We start from the raw sequence: 8,994 nt of genomic DNA on the forward strand, positions 1-8,994 counted from the left end.
ATGTACTGTATATGGCTACTCAGTTGAAGAAAAGACCTCATTTCTGAATAAGAGAGAGTTTACATATCTATGTAAGAAGGTAGAGAGGGCACTTTCTGGCAGACATATAGTTTAAAATAGCCCAGGAATAATTCCATCTGGAGTAACTGTCCCAGCAAACAGACAGGGTGCCATTTCTGTACCAAAAAATTAAAAAATTAAAATAGACCGTGTGTGTGTGTGTGTGTGTGTGTGTGTGTGTGTGTGTGTGTGTGTGTGTGTGTGTGTAGTCCCTGGCTGCTATGCCACATCCAATACATGTTCAAAGTTGCAGTTTAAACTCAGGACTAACTGGCATGGGACCTCCAATCTCAGGTTTATATTTCCCAGAAAATATTTTTTTTCATATCCCAGAAAAGTGATGAATACACAGGGATTGTTCCAGTTAAGTAAACATCCAGGAAACTGGCTGATCCCATGAAGTCAAGCTCCCAACTTCCATCCTTCTTTTCCCTTGAGGAGTCCCTTGGTCTGAGATTCTCAAAGCTGCCATCCTGGATCTGACCACCAGGTAGCATCACATTCATCTCCATTTTGTTGTTACTTTTTAATGGAAAGAGTGCATTTTGCAAAGAGTATAAAAATATCATGAAACAGCTTGTTTACTATTTTACTAATTCTGCTTAGAAAATTTATTAGTTTATTAGTGTAGATCCATTTTCTGTTGACTGTAAATTACATAGTGTTCAATTTCTCTTCCCTCATTATTGTCAGGTGGTGTACAGTGTGGACTATGCAGAGGATCTCTATCAGAGAACAAGACACTAACCCTTCATTACCCCACCCTTACCAGGCTTCCCAGACCTTCTTCCACTCCCTGTCTGTCATTCCTTGTCCATGACAAAGGACACAGCTGCCCAGATTCCGCTCTGTGCCCCACCCTTTCTCAGTCATCTACCCCCGATCTGTCTTGCACCATCCTTGGAATACTTGCCACAAACTGTAAATGTGCACCACGGCCAGCAGGTGTTTTTTCATCCGCAGGCCCCAGTGTATGTATTTTCACAATCTTCTTTTATGCCTACAGATTTTTTTCAGACGTAATTAGAATCATTCTGTATAGGCTGAAAGCCTGCGTTTGGGGAAGATTATTTTTTTCCTCCTTGCAGACAGGATTTAGGAGAGAAGTTCGATAATGGTGGTATTTTGGTGCCATCTTCTGACCAAAGTCTGAACTGCAGCTTAAACATCACAGGAAGACAAGCGGAATGGAGGGGCTAGGACCCAAACTCATCAGACAGAGCTTTCTGGAAGTCAGAATGGAAAGGGGGGGATTTCATGGGTATAGCATATTGATGGCTTCTCTCTGGAAATTTCATAAAAATGGAACCATACAATATGTGGTCTTTTGCATATTCAGTTTCTTTTTCTAGACTTAACATTTTCAGAGTTTATCTATGTTGTACCATGTGTCAGTACTTCATTCCTTTTTATTGACAAATAATACCATATTTTATCTATCCATTCATTAATTGGGGTACATTTGGGTTTTTTTTCCAGTTTTGTCTGTTATAAATAATAATGTTACATACATTTCTGGCCAACTTGTGTGTAAACATATGTTGTCATTTGTCCTGGCTGTGTACCTAGGAGTAGAATTGCTGGGTCATACTGTAACTCTCTGTTGAAGCATTTGAGGAACTGCCAGATTGTTTTCATGACAGTGTTGAGAAGTGCAGGCATAGTCTGTTATTTTTCTTCAGGTTAGACTGTGGTTTATGGGATTTGAGAAAGAAAACCACAGAGTTAAAATGCTCTTCTCATCACATCGTTTTTACTAAAAATTGATATTCATGTAACATCATTGGGTCACTGGAGATGTTGACCCTCACTATAGTGTTAAAGTAGTGTTTGTCTAGATTCTCCCATGCACAGTAACTATATTCCATTCACCTACTCTATTCTTTAAAACTGAGTCATTAAGTCTGCCCTGCCCTCAGGGGTGAGATTCAGAATTAAGGTTCACCTCCTGTGATGAGCACAGGGTGATGTATGGAAGTGTTGAATTACTATATTGTACACCTGAAAGTAATATAAAACTATATGTTAACTAACTGGAATTAAAATGGAAACTTTAAAAAAAGGTTCATCTCCTGGAGGTGGGTATCTACATGTATTTCCTGGAATTACAAAACAATTTATCTCTCAGATGATGGACATTGGGAGGGTATGTACTATGGAGAGCACTGTGAATTGTGTAAGACTGATGAATCACAGACCTGTACCCCTGAAACAAATAATACATTATATGTTAATAAAAAAATTAAAAAAAACAATTTATCTCTTGTCACCCATTGTTAATTAATTCAAATATTTACTTATATCAGCATGGATTAATGTATACTTATTTTGTAGGCTTTTTATTAGTAGACATATCCCAAAAGAAAATCTAGCATCATGATTTCTACAGTACAGAAAAATAATTTTGACCGAACACTCAAAGGGCAAAAGAGTTCCCTAACTCCACCATTACATATCACCACCATTGTATTGTCTAAAACTGGCATATTAGACAATGATTTTAGATATTATGTTTAACATTAATGGAGTTTGGTAAAACATTATAATTTCACATGGTTTTTTTCAATACTTAGTGTCCTTGACGAAGACATAAAACAGGTCAGACAAAGGTTATTAAAGTGACTATAAAAATTATTGCTAACATGTACAAAACATAGTTGCAAAATCATTTTCAATGAAGCAAAAGTATATGTCATAGGAAATGTGTGCTTCATTTGAAAGCCCATTGTGAAAAGCACAGCCTTCCAGTTATCTGACTCGGACTCCATGGAAGATATTTTACAACTCCAGCTTTTATGTAACTTAACACACTGCAATACAATCCTTGCCTATACTCAAGCAATTGAATTCTACTCTGGGGGGGGGGAGGAAATTTTTTACTCTTAGGATAACATTTGTTTGTCTCTATTTGAACTGTCATTTCAACATTATTGATGGGTACATGTGACAATGAGGCAAGTGAACTTTCCATGGAAGCATGGAGGTAACATGGCTTCCTTAGATGAGGGATGAAGAGTGAGTTGGAGGGGAACAGCAGGGGGATGCGAATTGAGTATCGAGTATTCTTCTTAGAACTTTCCTGCAAAGGGACAAACATATTTAAAGAGGAAAATAAGTGGAGATGTGGAGAGGGGCCCAGGGCAATAAAGCATATTTTAAAATCATCAAATATGAGAGACTTGAGCAAGTTGAAATCTTAATGGAAATGAGCCCTCTCTTCTTAGATTTAACATCTAAATTTAAAACCCAAAATTTCCCACATTTTACTTCCTTGTTTCTATTTGGGAGAAGCCTAAAACTTAACCAAAGGGATGGTGTAGAGTTTGTTCTTAGTGCTTATTAACTGGATGGATGATGGATGGATGGATGGATGGATGGATGGATGGGTGGATACAGGAGGTATCAAACATATGCTGGGAAGTCATGGAGGTTCCTCCCCCCCCCAGAGTAGAATTCAATTGCTTGAGTATAGGCAAGGATTGTATTGCAGTGTGTTAAGTTACATAAAAGCTGGAGTTGTAAAATATCTTCCATGGAGTCCGAGTCAGATAACTGGAAGGCTGTGCTTTTCACAATGGGCTTTCAAATGAAGCACACATTTCCTATGACATATACTTTTGCTTCATTGAAAATGATTTTGCAACTATGTTTTGTACATGTTAGCAATAATTTTTATAGTCACTTTAATAACCTTTGTCTGACCTGTTTTATGTCTTCGTCAAGGACACTAAGTATTGAAAAAAACCATGTGAAATTATAATGTTTTACCAAACTCCATTAATGTTAAACATAATATCTAAAATCATTGTCTAATATGCCAGTTTTAGACAATACAATGGTGGTGATATGTAATGGTGGAGTTAGGGAACTCTTTTGCCCTTTGAGTGTTCGGTCAAAATTATTTTTCTGTACTGTAGAAATCATGATGCTAGATTTTCTTTTGGGATATGTCTACTAATAAAAAGCCTACAAAATAAGTATACATTAATCCATGCTGATATAAGTAAATATTTGAATTAATTAACAATGGGTGACAAGAGATAAATTGTTTTTTTTAATTTTTTTATTAACATATAATGTATTATTTGTTTCAGGGGTACAGGTCTGTGATTCATCAGTCTTACACAATTCACAGTGCTCTCCATAGTACATACCCTCCCAATGTCCATCATCTGAGAGATAAATTGTTTTGTAATTCCAGGAAATACATGTAGATACCCACCTCCAGGAGATGAACCTTTTTTTAAAGTTTCCATTTTAATTCCAGTTAGTTAACATATAGTTTTATATTACTTTCAGGTGTACAATATAGTAATTCAACACTTCCATACATCACCCTGTGCTCATCACAGGAGGTGAACCTTAATTCTGAATCTCACCCCTGAGGGCAGGGCAGACTTAATGACTCAGTTTTAAAGAATAGAGTAGGTGAATGGAATATAGTTACTGTGCATGGGAGAATCTAGACAAACACTACTTTAACACTATAGTGAGGGTCAACATCTCCAGTGACCCAATGATGTTACATGAATATCAATTTTTAGTAAAAACGATGTGATGAGAAGAGCATTTTAACTCTGTGGTTTTCTTTCTCAAATCCCATAAACCACAGTCTAACCTGAAGAAAAATAACAGACTATGCCTGCACTTCTCAACACTGTCATGAAAACAATCTGGCAGTTCCTCAAATGCTTCAACAGAGAGTTACAGTATGACCCAGCAATTCTACTCCTAGGTACACAGCCAGGACAAATGACAACATATGTTTACACACAAGTTGGCCAGAAATGTATGTAACATTATTATTTATAACAGACAAAACTGGAAAAAAAACCCAAATGTACCCCAATTAATGAATGGATAGATAAAATATGGTATTATTTGTCAATAAAAAGGAATGAAGTACTGACACATGGTACAACATAGATAAACTCTGAAAATGTTAAGTCTAGAAAAAGAAACTGAATATGCAAAAGACCACATATTGTATGGTTCCATTTTTATGAAATTTCCAGAGAGAAGCCATCAATATGCTATACCCATGAAATCCCCCCCTTTCCATTCTGACTTCCAGAAAGCTCTGTCTGATGAGTTTGGGTCCTAGCCCCTCCATTCCGCTTGTCTTCCTGTGATGTTTAAGCTGCAGTTCAGACTTTGGTCAGAAGATGGCACCAAAATACCACCATTATCGAACTTCTCTCCTAAATCCTGTCTGCAAGGAGGAAAAAAATAATCTTCCCCAAACGCAGGCTTTCAGCCTATACAGAATGATTCTAATTACGTCTGAAAAAAATCTGTAGGCATAAAAGAAGATTGTGAAAATACATACACTGGGGCCTGCGGATGAAAAAACACCTGCTGGCCGTGGTGCACATTTACAGTTTGTGGCAAGTATTCCAAGGATGGTGCAAGACAGATCGGGGGTAGATGACTGAGAAAGGGTGGGGCACAGAGCGGAATCTGGGCAGCTGTGTCCTTTGTCATGGACAAGGAATGACAGACAGGGAGTGGAAGAAGGTCTGGGAAGCCTGGTAAGGGTGGGGTAATGAAGGGTTAGTGTCTTGTTCTCTGATAGAGATCCTCTGCATAGTCCACACTGTACACCACCTGACAATAATGAGGGAAGAGAAATTGAACACTATGTAATTTACAGTCAACAGAAAATGGATCTACACTAATAAACTAATAAATTTTCTAAGCAGAATTAGTAAAATAGTAAACAAGCTGTTTCATGATATTTTTATACTCTTTGCAAAATGCACTCTTTCCATTAAAAAGTAACAACAAAATGGAGATGAATGTGATGCTACCTGGTGGTCAGATCCAGGATGGCAGCTTTGAGAATCTCAGACCAAGGGACTCCTCAAGGGAAAAGAAGGATGGAAGTTGGGAGCTTGACTTCATGGGATCAGCCAGTTTCCTGGATGTTTACTTAACTGGAACAATCCCTGTGTATTCATCACTTTTCTGGGATATGAAAAAAAATATTTTCTGGGAAATATAAACCTGAGATTGGAGGTCCCATGCCAGTTAGTCCTGAGTTTAAACTGCAACTTTGAACATGTATTGGATGTGGCATAGCAGCCAGGGACTACACACACACACACACACACACACACACACACACACACACACACACACACACACACACGGTCTATTTTAATTTTTTAATTTTTTGGTACAGAAATGGCACCCTGTCTGTTTGCTGGGACAGTTACTCCAGATGGAATTATTCCTGGGCTATTTTAAACTATATGTCTGCCAGAAAGTGCCCTCTCTACCTTCTTACATAGATATGTAAACTCTCTCTTATTCAGAAATGAGGTCTTTTCTTCAACTGAGTAGCCATATACAGTACATTACCACTGATTTGTTAATGGATATGATATATTCTGAACTTCAAATCAAGACTTCACATTATTCACTGGTCTCTGATGATCAGAAAGGCACTTGAGAATCCAGCAGGGTCTCAGGTCACTGATTTTTGCTGGACAGTATTAAGAGATATAGAAGGTTTGCTAAGTCTGTTCTGGCTCTGGGTATTCACTCTGAAAAAAGCTTATTTGAATATGATTTTGACACATTTGCTCTGAATGTCATTTTGTAGCCTCAGAATGAACAACACAGGGGGCTTCACTTTATTCATTCATAGTTCCTACATTTTTGGTAATGAAAATGCATTATTTGTGTAAAGAAAGTTATAAAGCACTAACAAAATATTAAAGGTAATATACAGGATGTTTGGGTACCAAGAAAATAAGAGTTTATGTAATTAGAAGTCAGGCTGACTGCGCATAGTTATAATTGGCAATGCTTTTTCCACAGATTGAAGTTTGGCTAAGTTTTGTATGTTATCATTAGCTTCGGTTTTCCTCCTTTCTCTGATTTTCATTACTAATGTCACCAGAAGGTAAATTTGAAATGTTTCAAAAATAGCTATTTCCAGGTAAGTCACCCAGCACACATTCCTCATATTTCCTCTGGTTTCAAACATAAAAAGGATCCCAGTTCAGACAAGAATGATCCTTGCTGCACACCCACCAGCTCATGCATCTTCCTTTTTATTGTGAGAGGCTCCAGCTCACATGGAAGTTACAAGGTTAAGTACTAATATGAGTTTATGACATAGCTAATGCCTCATTGATCTTAAAAAATAAAGGTCTGTAATTCCTTTCTGAACATGCCAGCAAAATGGAGGTCTTTGGCCGTGAGCTCCTTTTTGACTTCATCTACTGCCCAGTGTTGATCTGTCAACTCCAAAGCTTCCCACTCTGTCTTGAAAGCTTCACTGATGTCTGTGTGCATGGCCATGGTGGCTCCAGTATTGTGCTTTTGCGTCATTTGTGATTTGGCCAGAAGTATTAGCTTGAGCCAGAATCAGAGTAAATGCTCTAAATTTCAAAGACACTGGAGAAGCACCAGGATGCAGAACTTACCCAGGATGCATCTAATGTGAGTAGTCCAATTCCTTGCTGTAGCATAGGGTTAAAAGGGTGGAACCGTGGACAGGGGACCTTGCTGGTGACAACTGAAAATGACATGTTGATCAATTCAGCAATAACAATCATATGGAGGACTTTGTTATCTTGCCTTTTATCATGTCTGTGAGCATAGTGGGATGATTCAGAGGAGAAGTAGGCACTATCCTCCTGTTATTTTTTTTTTTAAATCCATGTTCAGGATTGTTGTAATATTTTCTTTCTGGTTAGATAGGAAAAATCGTTGTATCTGTTATTTGGTTGTATTGTCCCCTCAAAATTACATTGAGGTTCTAACCCCAGGTACTTATGAATGGAATCTTATTTGGAAATATGGTCCTTGTAGATGCAATCAGGTTTAAGATGAGGTTATTAGGGCGGGCCTCAATCCCATAAGATTTATGGCTTTATAAGAAGGTGAAAATACTATTAAAGACAGGGATGGGTGGGGATAACATGTGATGAAAGAGGCAGAGACAGGAGTGATGTTGCTGCCAGCAAGGAACATCAAGAATTTATGGTCACCACCAAAGGCTAGGGAGAAAAAAGAAGGAAGGATTCTCCCTAGCATCTCGATGTGCAAGGCCCTACTAACACCTTGATTTCAGACTTGGAGCATCCAGAACTGTGAGAGACTCAATTTTTGTTGTTTTAAGTCTCTAGTTTGTATACTTTATTACAGCAGCCCATTGAAACTAATATAGTATCTCCAGTTTGTTACTTTCTTTCTTGGATTTATTGCCTTGCTGTGATTAACAGTAAGTCTGTATCTTATGATGTGAGTAGCAGTAGCATATCCTGGTTACATGTATTTACTCAGAACCCACACAGCCTGTGCTCAAATCTAAGCCCTGAAACTTGCTAGCTCTGCCCTCGCCGTGCCTCAGTTTCCAGATGTTGAAAGTCTAGCAACAATAGCTCCTACCGATAGGTTGTGGTGCAAAATAATGAGTAAGTATACGTTTAGCGTTTATAATAGTATTGAGCAAAGGGAAGACAACAGTAAATATTAATCATGTTATCATTATCATATCAGAATGGACCTTTAAGTTCTGACTGTCAATTTTATTATTATGTGCATTCATATTGTATAGCATGGATTAACCCTCAAAATATATTATTTATCATTAAAAGCAGTTTACAAAAATATGGGATATTATCTCACTTCTCTTTTTTTTTTTTTTCGGTCAGCAGAACATTTTTTATTTATTTTTTTTATCTCAGCAAACGTTCAAATTTGGCATCTGACTGGCATTAAACCATAGACCTCAGGAAAATAAACATGGATTAAGACCATCTCCAGGAAGCCGAGAGGATACTGCAGAGGTCTGTGGTGCATGTGTGCGTGTGTGTGTTCGTGTGTGTGTGTGTGCTGCCTCAGTGAGACTGCAGCCCTTGTAAATACTCAGTCACCTTTTGCAAAAGGAATCTGAACAGTTGCAACTGAAGGCACGTT

At 37.8% G+C, this 8,994-nt stretch overlaps 2 non-coding genes and 1 pseudogene across 2 annotated transcripts; 1 reads left to right on the plus strand and 2 right to left on the minus strand.

Annotated features, from left to right (window-relative positions):
• Positions 1–1,774: 1,774 nt before the first annotated feature.
• LOC148163040 (small nucleolar RNA SNORD36) lies at positions 1,775–1,850 on the minus strand. The gene has a single exon (XR_015769522.1). It is a non-coding gene; the product is annotated as a small nucleolar RNA SNORD36 (small nucleolar RNA).
• Positions 1,851–4,570: 2,720 nt separating this feature from the next.
• Positions 4,571–4,646, plus strand: LOC148163041 (small nucleolar RNA SNORD36). Its single transcript, XR_015769527.1, has one exon. It is a non-coding gene; the product is annotated as a small nucleolar RNA SNORD36 (small nucleolar RNA).
• A 2,560-nt stretch (positions 4,647–7,206) lies between these two features.
• Positions 7,207–8,994, minus strand: part of LOC148163042 (ER membrane protein complex subunit 3 pseudogene) — a 24,734-nt pseudogene continuing 22,946 nt past the window's right edge.

Source organism: Eumetopias jubatus, unplaced genomic scaffold (assembly GCF_037043125.1).
Source record: "Eumetopias jubatus isolate StellerSeaLion01/CBP00866 unplaced genomic scaffold, mEumJub1_p1.0 scaffold_11, whole genome shotgun sequence".
Taxonomy (NCBI): Eukaryota; Metazoa; Chordata; class Mammalia; order Carnivora; family Otariidae; genus Eumetopias; species Eumetopias jubatus.